Raw genomic sequence first — 17548 nt, forward strand, 5'->3', positions numbered from 1 at the left:
GAAGTGCCCGAGTTTCCAAATGGTCAGTCCACCCCTGTCCTGCCAGCATCTGCCTCCTCCTTTTGCTTCCATTGAATGGGTGACAACACTAACCACAGACTCCAACTGCTGTGGTATTGTTGCCATCAGTGTATGGCACTGGATAGCAAACTAACACACAGTATGCCAGCTCACAGGCAGTCATGCCTCCCTCCAGGAGGAAAACCGCTTCTACACTTGGTGTCAACATCACTGGAAATGACTGGACTCTGCTACTTTGACACTGCCCCAAGCCCTGGCACTTCAATAAGGAGACAGTGGTATTGTAGTTGTAATACCACTGAATAAAAATACAGATTTTACCTTTTTTTCAGGATATTTTGCTTGTAAATGCTATGTGGTTTTCACTGCAATTGCTCAAAACACAGGCTAAGTGTTATTCTAAAGGAAAAACATAGTAAGTTTGCCTATTAAATTAGCACACCATATCCTTAAAATGGTATTAACCCCCCCCCCCCCCCTATAAATGTATTATATTGCAGCTTAGCAATCATTAAATGTGGTGGCTGCATTCGTTTTCTTTTTTAGGTTTTTTCATCTTTTATTTTCACCTGATGATCCTGCCAGTAACACACTTCTTGTTTTAAGTTAACTTCACTCTGGATGGAGAATAAACAGACACCTTTACCCTAGATTTACACTTATGCGGATTTCAGTGAATTTTTCAATTTTTCAGGAACGCACTACAGTCCATTTAACATGATTTCCTATGGATCTAGTTCACATCTGTGCGTTTTCAGCTGGTATGGATTTTTTAAAGTGTCAGGGACTTTTTTTTCCCACAGAAGATTGTGTTTTGCATGCAGCAAGTATTGTAATTTTGATGTGTTTTTTATGCATTTTGTGTATTTTGTTTTGTGTGACTTTAAGCTGGTTGTTAGGGAGCTGGTGGCCGCTGTGTCCTTAACAACCAATGAGTCATCATATGTTAGCGCGGTTCCCCATTGACAGCTGAATATAAGTAGACCTATTGCTGGCAATTAAGAAAATAGGGAAAAAAACAGTGTGGCACCCCCCCCCCCCAATCCCCCAAAGGGCCTGGTATGGATTTTAAGGGGAACCCCACACCAAAATAAAAAAAAAAAGAACAGCATGTGTTCCCCCCCAAATCCATACCAAACCCTTATCTGAGCACACAACCTGGCCGGACAGAAAAGGGGGGGGGGATGGTGTCACAAGAGGGAATGAGTATGTACCCCATACTCATTCACATGGGGGGACAAAATTCCAGATTCCAAAGTCACCCCCCGCAGGCCCCTAAAACCACAGCCAAAGGTTGTGGAGAAGAGGCCTTTGTCCTCATCAACATGGCCAAAGCACCTCCCCCCATGTTGAGGGCATGTGGCCTGGCCTGACCTGCATGCTTGGATAAGTGTCTGGTATGGATTTTGGGGGGGACCCCACACTTTTGTTTCTCGATTTTTTTATTAGATGCATTAGATTTGTTTATATTCAGCTGTCGACAGGGAACCTGCTGACAGCTGATGATTCATCAGATATGGCGGCCACCCACTCCTTGACAACCAGCTAAAGTCACAAAATGCATAAATAAATGCAAAACAAAACCGCACCAAAAACAGGTGTGAAAAAAATGCTAAAATTCACCTGGAAAATGCATCGACCACAATCTGCATACATGTGAACCTAGCGTAGCCGCTGAGGAGTGAGGAGTTATTTTTGGACTCCCTATCGTTTTGGACCCCTCTCTGAAAGCCCAACCTCTGCTATCACCACAAGATTCCTTTGACCAGAGTAAATTATCACCAGAAAGTAGATTCACACACACACAGATTAGAGTAAACTGATATGAGGTTTATATTAAAATTCAATGTAAACTTGGTTAAACAGTACAAACTGGTATTGATGCTTGGAATGGCAATATTTTTTCTTAGCAACTCTATGTAAAGAAGCAACACATATAGCAGTAGCTCAATCAATGTTAGCAGGCCTGCTTTTCAGAGATTAACCCAATGCCTCTGACCTGAGATGGTGTCAACTCCAGTGAGCAACAAGGACTAGCAACAATGGGACTAGCTCACTTGGGCCCTCAAAATCTGACGGAAAGGTTTAAATCTGTAAAAGAGATCTTTCACCAGGATTGTCAATGTCCCTTTAAATGCAGTGAGGATTCTTTTGTGCGCTCGCTGGGGCCCAGCTGGTGCACAAGTAGGCAGTGATGTAGGTGATAGTTCCTGACAGGATTGATACAAAGGAGAGGTAGAAGAAAGGACAAAAACTTTTCCTTTAACTGACACTTGAATTGGGTGTTGTCTCCTTTAATGCACTGGGAAAAGAGCAGCCTTTAGGCAAATAAAGTGTTAAACTGGCAAATGGGCTTGTTGGCAAAAGGACAACTCCACTCTGGGATGTGTTGACCAATGGCAATGGTGGTAGAAGTTCCTTTGGGAGGATAGACCAATGGTTCAGGGAGCACTAATGGGATCTGGCCTGCAGGAGGCGGTCTGCTCCAATGATTTGACTGTACTGCAAATGTGTTGAACAGTAGCGACTATGGGAACTAGGCCACAACACATGCTAACTGAATGCAATGTCCGCAACTGTGTTCAGGTAAAGTAGCATGTATGAGGAGAATGTCAGTGTTCTCTTGCTTAACTGGTGTATGGGACTCTCTCACTCAATCGATGGCTTCCAGCAGGTCCTGGCTGTCTCTCTCTCTACGGATGAGGGTCTCCACAGGTTCTCTGGCCTCATGTGCAGCATTCTATCTGGACACCACCTGCTGGCAGATTGTCTCGCTGAACAAGGTGGCAAGGTCAGCGGTCAGCGGCTCCTCCTTGCTTTTCCTCTCTCCGACTCTGCGGCCTGGTCCGATTCTCTGGCAGTCAGCACATTTCTCTCTCTCTCTGCTTCTTCTTTCCAGCTCTCTCCCTTCTCACTTCCTGTGAAGTCTCCCGGGAGGAGGAGAATAACAGTTCTCTTGTTTAACTGGTGTATGGGACTCTCTCACTCAATTGATGGCTTCCAGAAGGTCCTGGCTGTCTCTCTCTCGGTGGATGGGGACCTCCACAGGTTCTCCGGCCTCACGTGCAGCGTTCCATCCGTACACCACCTGCTGGCAGATTGTCTCGCTGAACAAGATGGCAAGGTCAGTGGCTCCTCCTTGCTTTTCATCTCGCCTACTCTGCGGCCTGGTCTGATTCTCCAGCAGTTGGCAAATTTCTCTCTCTCTCTGCTTCTTCTTTCCATGTCTCTCCCCTCTCACTTCCTGTCCAGTCTCCCAGGCTTCTGTATATATCTATCCCCACCCACATGCCAGCTCTTCTGGGTAAAGTTGTCCTCTGGTACACCACTCCCTAGCAAAGTCCTGCAGTTCAGCAAGGACCATGGGACTGCACTGCAGAATGTGAGTGCCACTGAGTTTGCAGGATACTGTCATCTTGTGTTGGTTTTAACATGCTGCAACTGACATTACAGCAAGGGTGTTACACTAGCCTTAGACCACAGCATTTCAATCAGGGGAGAGAGTAAAACTAGATTCACTAGCAGATTTAGATGGACGAGACTAACAAAATAAAGGTGAATGCCAGCTAATATGTTTTAAGCAGTTACAGCAACAGTTTTTTCCTTTGGGATAAAGGTTTACAGAAATGATTAAAAGCTGATCGTTGTAAGTACCCCATCAGTGTTAAATAGTTTAACTCAGCCCTCTAACTACCACTTTTGTTTGACTTCTTGGTCTTTTAAATTAAATTGATTGACTTGCAGGATTAATATGTGAATAGGAGGCCATGAAAAGAAAACTGATGCAGCCACTGTGTCTAAAATTTGGTAAGCTAATATATAAAAAATGTTTGGTTTTGGGTTTGATACCTCTTTAAGGTTTATACTTGAAAATTGTGAAACAAATTCTGAACCTTGTGTAAAACAAACAGTGCAGCGCTCAACCTATGAAAACCAGACTGATAATAAACAGAGAAATCCCACTTGTGAGAGTTAAACAATGAGTGAAAATAAATAATGGATATTTAAACAGTGTTAAAGAGTCTGTAATGAAGATCAGATCAAATCAGTCCCACATGTCGTAATGAAATCTGTAAATTTCCAAAATAACCAGTGTGACACCATCCACTCGCATGCAAGGCTTACCAGGATTGTGACCCCCTACTATGAGTGGTCAATCAGTGCTCTCTAATACGATATAACATCATGGATATAAAATGGTCGTCCAAAGACAGCCCAAAAGAGTGATAGAGACTTGTCTAAACCGCCTCCTAAATATTGGTTCCAGACCCTCCAATGCGAATCTATAAAGCCAGAACTCACAGTAATATACATGCTGTTTATTATCAGTTTGGTTTTCATAGGTTGAGCACTGGACTGTTTGTTTTACACAATATTCGGAATGCCTGGTATCAGGATATAGTGGCCAGCTGCTATTTCTTTTAGTATCAACATCTTTTTCTTTCTGAGCGCAGATTTTTGGGGTTATACAAATTATGAACCTGCTAGGACTTTTCAGGTGCTACATAGAAGTATTACAATACACTTTGCATTTTATTGAGATAATAATACTGTACACAATAAACACTTTTTCTGGGTACGTTAAAACATTTTGACATCTAATTTCATATAACACATCGTTTTTCCACATATTACCCTAGTTGCCCCGATTTGCCAATTTGCTTTCCCTGCTTTTACAAGCTTTGCTAAGTCTAAGACTTGCTGTCAGTCAAATATTGTGAGCAGTGAGCCTGAGGCAGGGCCAAGTGTATGTCTATGGATGCACACAGCACAGGAACGCACCAGCATGTGTGCCCCCATGGGGGCTTGCTATGGGGGCACACTCAGGAAAGGAGGAGTGAAAGAGCAGGCGGGGGACCCCAGAAAAAGAGGTAAGAAGCAGCTCTGTGCAACATCCTTGCACGGAGCAGGTAAGTATAGCATCTTTTTTCGTTTTAGGTGAAAAAGAAGACTTCACTATCACTTTAATACATAGTATTTCATGATCACCATTAGCATAACACTTGCAGAGAAATTGAATATGTGATAGAATGCCTGGGGTGTTCAATTCCTATTATATTCCCCAAGAGAAGGCACAATAGGAGATAAAGGCAGGGGAGTTTTAACTGCCATCGGGGCATATCACAAATAGGGAGTCCAGAAAGAAAAGAGTAATGCATATACAGTGGGGCAAAAAAGTATTTAGTCAGCCACCAATTGTGCAAGTTCTCCCACTTAAAAAAACGAGAGAGGCCTGTAATTGGCATCATAGTTAGACCTCAACTATGAGAGACAAAATGAGAAAAAAAATCCAGACAATCACATTGGCTGATTTGGAAAAAATGTATTTGCAAATTATGGTGGAAAATAAGTATTTGGTCAATATCAAAAGTTCATCTCAATACTTTGTTATATATCCTTTGTTGGCAATGACAGAGGTCAAACGTTTCCTGTAAGTCTTCACAAGGTTGGCACACACTGTTGCTGGTATGTTGGCCCATTCCTCCATGCAGATCTCCTCTAGAGCAGTGATGTTTTGGGGCTGTCGCTGGGCAACACAGACTTTCAACTCCCTCCAAAGGTTTTTTCTATGGGGTTGAGATCTGGAGACTGGCTAGGCCACTCCAGGACCTTGAAATGCTTCTTACGAAGCCACTCCTTCATTGCCCGGGCGGTATGTTTGGGATCATTGTCATGTTGGAAGACCCAGCCACGTTTCATCTTCAATTGCTGATGGAAGGAGATTTGCACTCAAAATCTCACGATACATGGCCCCATTCATTCTGTCCTGTACATGGATCAGTCGTCCTGGTCCCTTTGTGGAGAAACAGCCCCAAAGCATGATGTTGCCACCCCCATGCCTCACAGTAGGTATGGTGTTCATTGGATGCAACTCAGCATTCTCTCTCCTCCAAACACGACGAGTTGTGTTTCTACCAAACAGTTCTATTTTGGTTTCATCTGACCATATGACATTCTCCCAATCCTCTTTTGGATCATCCAAATGCTCTCTAGCAAACTTCAGACATGTACTGGCTTAAGCAGGGGGAAACGTCTGGCACTGCAGGATCTGAGTCCCTGGCGGCGTAGTGTGTTACTGATGGTAGCCTTTGTTACGTTGGTCCCAGCTCTCTGCAGGTCATTCACTAGGTCCCCCCGTGTGGTCCTGGGGTTTTTGCTCACCGTTCTTGTGATTATTTTGACCCCACGGGGTGAGATCTTGCGTGGAGCCCCAGATTGAGGGAGATTATCAGTGGTCTTGTATGTCTTCCATTTTCTATTTATTGCTCCCACAGTTGATTTGTTCACACCAAGCTGCTTGCCTATTGCAGATTCAGTCTTCCCAGCCTGGTGCAGGTCTACAATTTTTGTTTCTGGTGTCCTTCGACAGCTCTTTGGTCTTCACCATAGTGGAGTTCGGAATGTGACTGTTTGAGGTTGTGGACAGGTGTCTTTTATACTGATAACAAGTTCAAACAGGTGCCATTGATACAGGTAATAAGTGCAGGACAGAGGAGCCTCTTAAAGAAGAAGGTACAGGTCTGTGAGAGCCAGAAATCTTGCTTGTTTGTAGGTGACCAAATACTTATTTTCCACCATAATTTGCAAATAAATTCTTTCCAAATCAGCCAATGTGATTGTCTGGATTTCTTTTCTCATTTTGTCTCTCATAGTTGAAGTCTAACTATCATGCCAATTACAGGCCTCTCTCATCTTTTTAAGTGGGAGAACTTGCACAATTGGTGGCTGACTAAATACTTTTTTGCCCCACTGTAAGTATAGTATGATCTCTAGAAAGTGTGCTTCTATCTAAATATTAAGATACAGACCTTCAATCAATAGTTAAATCCTCAAGGGTGGCATCTCAAATCTTGCCTCTAGGTGATTGCTTGTCATGTACAGGATCCTGCCCTGTTTTCTTTGCAGATACATTGTGATACACCCATTCTACACTGCTTGTTTAGTTACATAGTTACATTTCCATTCCCCAAGAGGTAAAAATGTGCCAGTGTTTACCAGCTCATATACTTACTGTTGGATCAGCTATGTTCAATATCCCCAGATCCAGATCAAGTATTTATGAAGCCAGAGAGCTCATTTACTAAATCCTTCAATACACCCAGATCAAGTATTTATGATACCAGAGAGCTTATTGATTAAATCCTCCAATCTACAAGCGACTACTATATATATATATATATATATATATATATATATATATATATACACATACTGTATATACACACACACTCACCAGCCTCTTTATTAGGTACGCCTGTTCAATTGCTTGCTAACACAAATTGCTAATCAGCCAATTACATGGCAGCAACTCAGTCCATATAGGCATCTAAACATAGTGAAGATGACCTGCTGACGTTCAAACAGAGCATCAGAATGGGGTATAAAGGGGATTTAGGTGAACTTGGCATGGTCATTGGTGCCAGATGAGCTGGTGTGAGTATTTCAAAAACTGCTGAACTGCTGGGATTTTCACACACAACCATCTCTAGGGTTTACAGTGAATGGTCCGAAAAAGAGAAAATATCCAATGAGCGGTAGTTGTGTCAATGAAAATGCCTTGTTGAGGTCAGAGATCAATGGAGAATGGGTAGACTGCTTGGAAATGATAGAAAGGGAACAGTAACTCAAATGACCATTTGTTACAACCAAGGTATGCAGAATACCATCTCTGAATGCACAACGTGTCAAACCTTGAAGCAGATGGGCTACAGCAGCAGAAGACCACATCGGCTGCCACTCCTGCCAACTAAGAACATTCTGATGCTCGGTTTGAACGTCAGCAATTCATCTCCACCACATCTTCATGCCTAAATGCATTGAGTTGCTGCCATGTGATTGGCTGATTAGCAATTTGTGTTACCAAGCAATTGAACAGGTGTACCTAATAAAGTGGCCGGTGAGTGTGTATGTATGTATAAATATATATATATTCACACACACTATATTGCCAAAAGTATTGGGACGCCTGCCTTTACACGCACATGAACTTTAATGGAATCCCAGTCTTAGTCCGTAGGGTTCAATATTGAGTTTGCCCACCCTTTGCAGATATAACAGTTCAACTCTTCTGGGAAGGCTGTCCACAAGGTTTAGGAGTGTGTCTATGGGAATGTTTGACCATTCCTCCAGAAATGCATTTGTGAGGTCAGGCACTGATGTCGGACAAGAAGGCCTGACTCACAGTCTCCGCTCCAATTCATCTCAAAGGTGTGTGATTTCAGGACTTTGTGCAGGCCAGTCAAGTTCCTCCACCCCAAACTCTCTCATCCATGTGTTTATGGACCTTGCTTTGTGCACTGGTGTGCAGTCATGTTGGAACAGGAAGGGGCCATCCCTAAACTGTTCGCACAAAGTTGGGAGCATGAAATTGTCCAAAATGTCTTGGTATGCCAAGGCCTTAAGAGTTCCCTTCACTGGAACCCCTGAAACACAACCCCACACCATAATCCCTCCTCCACCAAACTTTACACTTGGCACAATGCAGTCAGGCAAGTACCGTCCTCCTGGCAACTGCCAAACCCAGACATGTCCATCGGATTGCAAGACAGAGAAGCATGATTTGTCACTCCGGAGAACACGTCTCCACTGCTCTAGAGTCCAGTAATGGTGTACTTTACACCACTGCATCCGATGCTTTGCATTGCACTTAGTGATGTAAGACTTGGATGCATCCCATCATGCTCTCTATGCACTGTTGTTGCACTATGCTAAAGGCCACCTGAAGTTTGGAGGTCTTTAGCTATTGACTCTGCAGACAGTTGGTAACTTCTGCGCACTGTGTGCTTCAGCTTGAGCTGACACCATTCTTTCACAAACATTTGTAGAAGCACTCTGCATGCCTAGGTGCTTTATTTTTATACACCTTTGGCCATGGAGGTGATTGGAACACCTGAATCCAATGATTTGGAGGGGTGTCCCAATACTTTTGGCAATATAGTGTATACAGGTGAAACTCGAAAAATTAGAATATCGTGCATCCCTGCTGCTTATGCACCTTTTTCTTCCACACTTTTCCCTTCCACATAACTTTCTATTAATGTGCTTTGATACAGCACTTTGGGAACATCCAACTTCTTTTGCAATTACCTTTTGAGGCTTTCCCTCCTTATGGAGGGTGTCAATGATGGTTTTCTGCCCAACTGTCAGGTCAGCAGTCTTTCCCATGATTGTGATTCCTACTGAACCAGACTGAAGGACCATTTAAAGGTTCAGGAACCCTTTGCAGGTGTTATGGCTTAATTAGCTGATTAGAGTGGGACACTTTGAGCCTAGAATATTGCACCTTTTCACAATATTCTAATTTTCTGAGATTGTGGATTTGGGGTTTTCATGAGCTGTAAGCCATAATCATCACAATTATGACAAATCACGGCTTGAACTATCTTGCTTTGCATGTAATGAGTCTATCTCATATATTAGTTTCACCTTTTAAGTTGCATTACTGAAATAAATGAACTTTTGCACGATATTCAAATTTTTCGAGTTTCACTTGTATATACTGTATTCTTTAAGTGAGATTTATTTAGATTGTAAGCTCGAAAGAGCAGGGCCCTCAATCCCCTCATGTTTTGCATTGTATTGGTATTGTTCTGTCACATGTTCTGTCCCCCTTTGTAATGTACAGCGCTGAGCGAACTATTGGCGCTTTATAAATACTGTATAATAATAATAATATTTCCAGTGAAACAAAATCTATGAGTAAATCTAAAAATAATGTGAACAAAAAATCCACTGGCAGAATACCTGACTAATAAACCTAACAAACAGGAAGCTTCACTAATAAACTAATTATACAATATGTACAAAATGAGAAACATGGACAAACAAGGTCAGCTCTCTAGCTGCATCTCTATGCAGGGAACAGGTGAGAAGGAGGAACTAGGATTGGGAACAAGGGAGACAGATAAGAGGCAGCAGGGTACAGGATGCAGGACAGGAGCAGGAGCAGGTTATATTGTCATACAGTATCTGGCAGCAAGCAAGGCAACATATAATGGCAGAGGAGGACATATATAACTGCCCAGCAGCCAGCATCAGGTGGAGACCAATTACTGCAGACTGCTTGCTGCTGACAGTCACCTGCATTGCCACCAGCAGGCGATTTGGGTCCAGACAGAAATCTAATTTTTTACTAAATAGTGCTTTAAAGTGGTTGTAAACCCCTATATATACCCAGCTAGGTGGCTGGCCGCAGGGGATGGACAGAAATGAAATAAATCCTCCTACATAAGTTGTACCTGGTTATCTACAGTATTCTCTTTTCGACATGGGACAATTCACTAATGGTTATCGCATACGATATTAAGGTCTTGTGACCCTTCTTTCAGAAATATTGCATAAGATAATAAAAGAGTCATTTCATCAAAGTAAAATTTCAAATGTGAGGTAAATACAAAAAAAAGCCAGATAAACCATTAAAGTCAATTCACTAAAGAACACAGACATTTGTTATTTATAACCTGCCAGTAGGCAGTCGGTATCTCTTTTTTTTTAATTCTTTATTTATCAGTTCTCACATCATACAGAGATTGTTGGGGACTACAGGCTCCCACAAACAATAAGCAGTCTAGGACAGGATGATGATACACATATGTACATAAAGTCAACAGTTGAATCAGCAGAGATAAAGACCATGAAAGCAGTGGCTGTTTAGCTCCCTTTGTCTAAAAGCCCCTGACAAACTTAAATACCATATAACTTATAGAGATTCTAAAGGTCCATTTTTTTTAAAATAACAAACATGTTTATATTTACCTGCTGTGTGCAGTGGTTTTGCACATGGCAGCCTGGATCCTCCACTTCTCGGGTCCCCCTCAGCCTCTTCTGGCTCCTCCTGTCTGTCGGGTGCCCCCACAACAAGCAGCTTGCTATGGGGGCACCTGCTGCTCCGTGTGTCCACTCACACACGGGGCTGCTACTTAGCCCCGCCCCCCTCTTTCCTCATTGGCTGACTGGCTGTAATTGACAGCAGTGGGAGCCATTGGCTCCTGTTTGCTGTCCCAGCCAATGAGGAGGCAGAGACCCAGGACAGCTGAGAATGTCATTCATATTGCCGGATCGCAATGAGGCTCAGGTAAGTATTGAGGGAGCTGGGGGCACTGCTGCACACAGAAGGTTTTTTACCTTCATGCATAGAATGTATGAAGTTGAAAAATCTTGAGCCTGTACAACCACTTTAACTTTTTCAGTGGCAGTCGGTATTTTGGCAAAGTACAAAAGAACAATGAGGGGAACTCTGCACTGGCCAGGAAGTTAAAAGTATACAATGTCTCAGTGTGGAAATGTTCTGCCCTCAGCTCAGGAATACAAATAAATTGTAACATTTCACCAGAGGGAGATTGTTCTGTGAATGAAAGCATACTGGAATGTTTTCATTGTCTCATAATATTTCTGTGTGCATATAGTTCTTCCTCTGGTGCTAGCGAGTAAAAAAAATTTGAAAAAACAACGCCAAAAAGAATACTAATTTAGGTAATAATTAGAGATGAGCGAATCGAAGTATCCGAAGTGGAATTCGAGTCGAATATCGGAAAAATTTCGATTCGTGCCGAATCCGAAAAACAGCCTAATTCGGACGCGCGAATCGAAATTTTTCCGAAAATGGCGGCTGACATGTGCGGCGACGGAGCGGGGATGTCGGGGAAGGCGCGCAGACAAGGCGCGCTGCCCCATAATGCATTCCTCAACGACATGTGATCGCATCAGCCAATCAGCAGCCAGCCAGCCAGCACTGTGTAATGGTCGAGGTATATATAGCGGCCATTTTGGAAATCTTCATTTGCCTGCAGTCATTGAACAGAGGCAGACCGCTCTGTACTAGGGACAGGGACAGAGTTAGGGCCACAGAAACGAGAATTGGGGACAGAGAGAAGTTACTTAGGGACAGAGAACCATTACTCAGGGACACAGACTTGTTAATGAGGGCCACAGAATCGTTATTTAGGGACAAAGAAACGCTAGTTAGGGCCACAGAATTCATACTCAGGGACAGACAGAATTTTCACTCAGTGCCAGAGAATTGTTACTTAGGGCCACAGAAACGTTATTAGGGCCACAGAATTTTTACTCAGGGACAGACAGAATTGTTACTGAGTGCCAGAGAATTCTTACTCAGGGACAGACAGAATTGTTACTGAGTGCCAGAGAATTCTTACTCAGGGCCACAGAATTCATACTCAGGGACAGACAGAATTGTTACTCAGGGACAGACAGAATTGTTACTGAGTGCCAGAGAATTGTTACTCAGGGACAGACAGAATTGTTACTGAGTGCCAGAGAATTGTTACTCAGGGACAGACAGAATTGTTACTGAGTGCCAGAGAATTGTTACTCAGGGACAGACAGAATTGTTACTGAGTGCCAGAGAATTGTTACTCAGGGACAGACAGAATTGTTACTGAGTGCCAGAGAATTGTTACTCAGGGACAGACAGAATTGTTACTGAGTGCCAGAGAATTGTTACTCGCACAGACACAAAATTGTTACTTGCACAGACACAGAATTGTTACTCGCACAGACACAGAATTGTTACTCAGGGCCACAGAATTCATACTCAGGGACAGACAGAATTGTTACTGAGTGCCAGAGAATTGTTACTCAGGGACAGACAGAATTGTTACTGAGTGCCAGAGAATTGTTACTCAGGGACAGACAGAATTGTTACTGAGTGCCAGAGAATTGTTACTCGCACAGACACAAAATTGTTACTTGCACAGACACAGAATTGTTACTCGCACAGACACAGAATTGTTACTCAGGGCCACAGAATTCATACTCAGGGACAGACAGAATTGTTACTGAGTGCCAGAGAATTGTTACTTAGGGACAGACAGAATTGTTACTGAGTGCCAGAGAATTGTTACTCAGGGACAGACAGAATTGTTACTGAGTGCCAGAGAATTGTTACTCGCACAGACACAAAATTGTTACTTGCACAGACACAGAATTGTTACTCGCACAGACACAGAATTGTTACTCAGGGCCACAGAATTCATACTCAGGGACAGACAGAATTGTTACTGAGTGCCAGAGAATTGTTACTCAGGGACAGACAGAATTGTTACTGAGTGCCAGAGAATTGTTACTCAGGGACAGACAGAATTGTTACTGAGTGCCAGAGAATTGTTACTCAGGGACAGACAGAATTGTTACTGAGTGCCAGAGAATTGTTACTCGCACAGACACAAAATTGTTACTTGCACAGACACAGAATTGTTACTCGCACAGACACAGAATTGTTACTCAGGGCCACAGAATTCATACTCAGGGACAGACAGAATTGTTACTGAGTGCCAGAGAATTGTTACTCAGGGACAGACAGAATTGTTACTGAGTGCCAGAGAATTGTTACTCAGGGACAGACAGAATTGTTACTGAGTGCCAGAGAATTGTTACTCGCACAGACACAAAATTGTTACTTGCACAGACACAGAATTGTTACTCGCACAGACACAGAATTGTTACTGAGTGCCAGAGAATTGTTACTCAGGGACAGACAGAATTGTTACTGAGTGCCAGAGAATTGTTACTCAGGGACAGACAGAATTGTTACTGAGTGCCAGAGAATTGTTACTCAGGGACAGACAGAATTGTTACTGAGTGCCAGAGAATTGTTACTCAGGGACAGACAGAATTGTTACTGAGTGCCAGAGAATTGTTACTCGCACAGACACAAAATTGTTACTTGCACAGACACAGAATTGTTACTCGCACAGACACAGAATTGTTACTCAGGGCCACAGAATTCATACTCAGGGACAGACAGAATTGTTACTGAGTGCCAGAGAATTGTTACTCAGGGACAGACAGAATTGTTACTGAGTGCCAGAGAATTGTTACTCAGGGACAGACAGAATTGTTACTGAGTGCCAGAGAATTGTTACTCGCACAGACACAAAATTGTTACTTGCACAGACACAGAATTGTTACTCGCACAGACACAGAATTGTTACTCAGGGCCACAGAATTCATACTCAGGGACAGACAGAATTGTTACTGAGTGCCAGAGAATTGTTACTCAGGGACAGACAGAATTGTTACTGAGTGCCAGAGAATTGTTACTCAGGGACAGACAGAATTGTTACTGAGTGCCAGAGAATTGTTACTCGCACAGACACAAAATTGTTACTTGCACAGACACAGAATTGTTACTCGCACAGACACAGAATTGTTACTCAGGGCCACAGAATTCATACTCAGGGACAGACAGAATTGTTACTGAGTGCCAGAGAATTGTTACTTAGGGACAGACAGAATTGTTACTGAGTGCCAGAGAATTGTTACTCAGGGACAGACAGAATTGTTACTGAGTGCCAGAGAATTGTTACTCGCACAGACACAAAATTGTTACTTGCACAGACACAGAATTGTTACTCGCACAGACACAGAATTGTTACTCAGGGCCACAGAATTCATACTCAGGGACAGACAGAATTGTTACTGAGTGCCAGAGAATTGTTACTCAGGGACAGACAGAATTGTTACTGAGTGCCAGAGAATTGTTACTCAGGGACAGACAGAATTGTTACTGAGTGCCAGAGAATTGTTACTCAGGGACAGACAGAATTGTTACTGAGTGCCAGAGAATTGTTACTCGCACAGACACAAAATTGTTACTTGCACAGACACAGAATTGTTACTCGCACAGACACAGAATTGTTACTCAGGGCCACAGAATTCATACTCAGGGACAGACAGAATTGTTACTGAGTGCCAGAGAATTGTTACTTAGGGACAGACAGAATTGTTACTGAGTGCCAGAGAATTGTTACTCAGGGACAGACAGAATTGTTACTGAGTGCCAGAGAATTGTTACTCGCACAGACACAAAATTGTTACTTGCACAGACACAGAATTGTTACTCGCACAGACACAGAATTGTTACTCAGGGCCACAGAATTCATACTCAGGGACAGACAGAATTGTTACTGAGTGCCAGAGAATTGTTACTCAGGGACAGACAGAATTGTTACTGAGTGCCAGAGAATTGTTACTCAGGGACAGACAGAATTGTTACTGAGTGCCAGAGAATTGTTACTCAGGGACAGACAGAATTGTTACTGAGTGCCAGAGAATTGTTACTCGCACAGACACAAAATTGTTACTTGCACAGACACAGAATTGTTACTCGCACAGACACAGAATTGTTACTCAGGGCCACAGAATTCATACTCAGGGACAGACAGAATTGTTACTGAGTGCCAGAGAATTGTTACTCAGGGACAGACAGAATTGTTACTGAGTGCCAGAGAATTGTTACTCAGGGACAGACAGAATTGTTACTGAGTGCCAGAGAATTGTTACTCGCACAGACACAAAATTGTTACTTGCACAGACACAGAATTGTTACTCGCACAGACACAGAATTGTTACTCAGGGCCACAGAATTCATACTCAGGGACAGACAGAATTGTTACTGAGTGCCAGAGAATTGTTACTTAGGGACAGACAGAATTGTTACTGAGTGCCAGAGAATTGTTACTCAGGGACAGACAGAATTGTTACTGAGTGCCAGAGAATTGTTACTCGCACAGACACAAAATTGTTACTTGCACAGACACAGAATTGTTACTCGCACAGACACAGAATTGTTACTCAGGGCCACAGAATTCATACTCAGGGACAGACAGAATTGTTACTGAGTGCCAGAGAATTGTTACTCAGGGACAGACAGAATTGTTACTGAGTGCCAGAGAATTGTTACTCAGGGACAGACAGAATTGTTACTGAGTGCCAGAGAATTGTTACTCGCACAGACACAAAATTGTTACTTGCACAGACACAGAATTGTTACTCGCACAGACACAGAATTGTTACTCAGGGCCACAGAATTCATACTCAGGGACAGACAGAATTGTTACTGAGTGCCAGAGAATTGTTACTTAGGGACAGACAGGATTGTTACTGAGTGCCAGAGAATTGTTACTCAGGGACAGACAGAATTGTTACTGAGTGCCAGAGAATTGTTACTCGCACAGACACAAAATTGTTACTTGCACAGACACAGAATTGTTACTCGCACAGACACAGAATTGTTACTCAGGGCCACAGAATTCATACTCAGGGACAGACAGAATTGTTACTGAGTGCCAGAGAATTGTTACTCAGGGACAGACAGAATTGTTACTGAGTGCCAGAGAATTGTTACTCAGGGACAGACAGAATTGTTACTGAGTGCCAGAGAATTGTTACTCAGGGACAGACAGAATTGTTACTGAGTGCCAGAGAATTGTTACTCGCACAGACACAAAATTGTTACTTGCACAGACACAGAATTGTTACTCGCACAGACACAGAATTGTTACTCAGGGCCACAGAATTCATACTCAGGGACAGACAGAATTGTTACTGAGTGCCAGAGAATTGTTACTCAGGGACAGACAGAATTGTTACTGAGTGCCAGAGAATTGTTACTCAGGGACAGACAGAATTGTTACTGAGTGCCAGAGAATTGTTACTCGCACAGACACAAAATTGTTACTTGCACAGACACAGAATTGTTACTCGCACAGACACAGAATTGTTACTCAGGGCCACAGAATTCATACTCAGGGACAGACAGAATTGTTACTGAGTGCCAGAGAATTGTTACTCAGGGACAGACAGAATTGTTACTGAGTGCCAGAGAATTGTTACTCAGGGACAGACAGAATTGTTACTGAGTGCCAGAGAATTGTTACTCGCACAGACACAAAATTGTTACTTGCACAGACACAGAATTGTTACTCGCACAGACACAGAATTGTTACTCGCACAGACACAGAATTGTTACTCAGGGCCACAGAATTCATACTCAGGGACAGACAGAATTGTTACTGAGTGCCAGAGAATTGTTACTCAGGGACACCTAATCGTTGAATTAAATAGTATGTCAGACAACATGCAGAGGAGTGGCAGAGGAGGCAATGTTTTAGGAGCGAGCAGACGTGGCAGCAGAGGAAGGGGTCGAGGCAGCAGTATTCGCAGCCAGAGGCCAGTGCTCCCGGTGTCATCCAGCGGTCGTGTCTCCACCGACAACCCTGCCGTCATTGATTGGTTGGCTCGGTCGTCTCCCTCTTCCCAGGTCACCTCTGACACCTACAGCCAACGGTCGGTGGGTACGTCAGACACAACCGTTAGTTGGCATGGCCCGGGACCAAGCCCACTGAAATCACGTGTCCTCTACCTGCCCCTGTCCTTTGCTGTTCCCTCACCAAGCGAAGTATCGCATGCTGTGGGCTCAGCCCCACTGTACAGTGAGGAAGAGCTAACAGAGGGCGGTCAGGAACGGGGGGAGACATCGGCCTTTTCAGCAGCCAAGCGAACAAGTACTGGCGAGGAGAGTGGCTCGGTAGCCGGTCTAGAGACAGGTCTGTCTCCTGACCCAGACGCAGCCGAGGGGGCTAGTAGTGAGGCGGAGACCCTACTTGATGATGAGGAGGTTGATCGCACTTGGCAGCCTCGTCGTCATCAGGCAATTTCTTCCGCATCATCAGGAGAAGAGGGTGGCAGCTTGGCAGCGAGCAAAACAGTCGGTGGGTTGCCCAGG

This window comes from Staurois parvus, unplaced genomic scaffold, assembly GCF_062004578.1.
Source record: "Staurois parvus isolate SC_StPar_1 unplaced genomic scaffold, SC_StPar_1.0 ptg000177l, whole genome shotgun sequence".
Classification (NCBI taxonomy): domain Eukaryota; kingdom Metazoa; phylum Chordata; class Amphibia; order Anura; family Ranidae; genus Staurois; species Staurois parvus.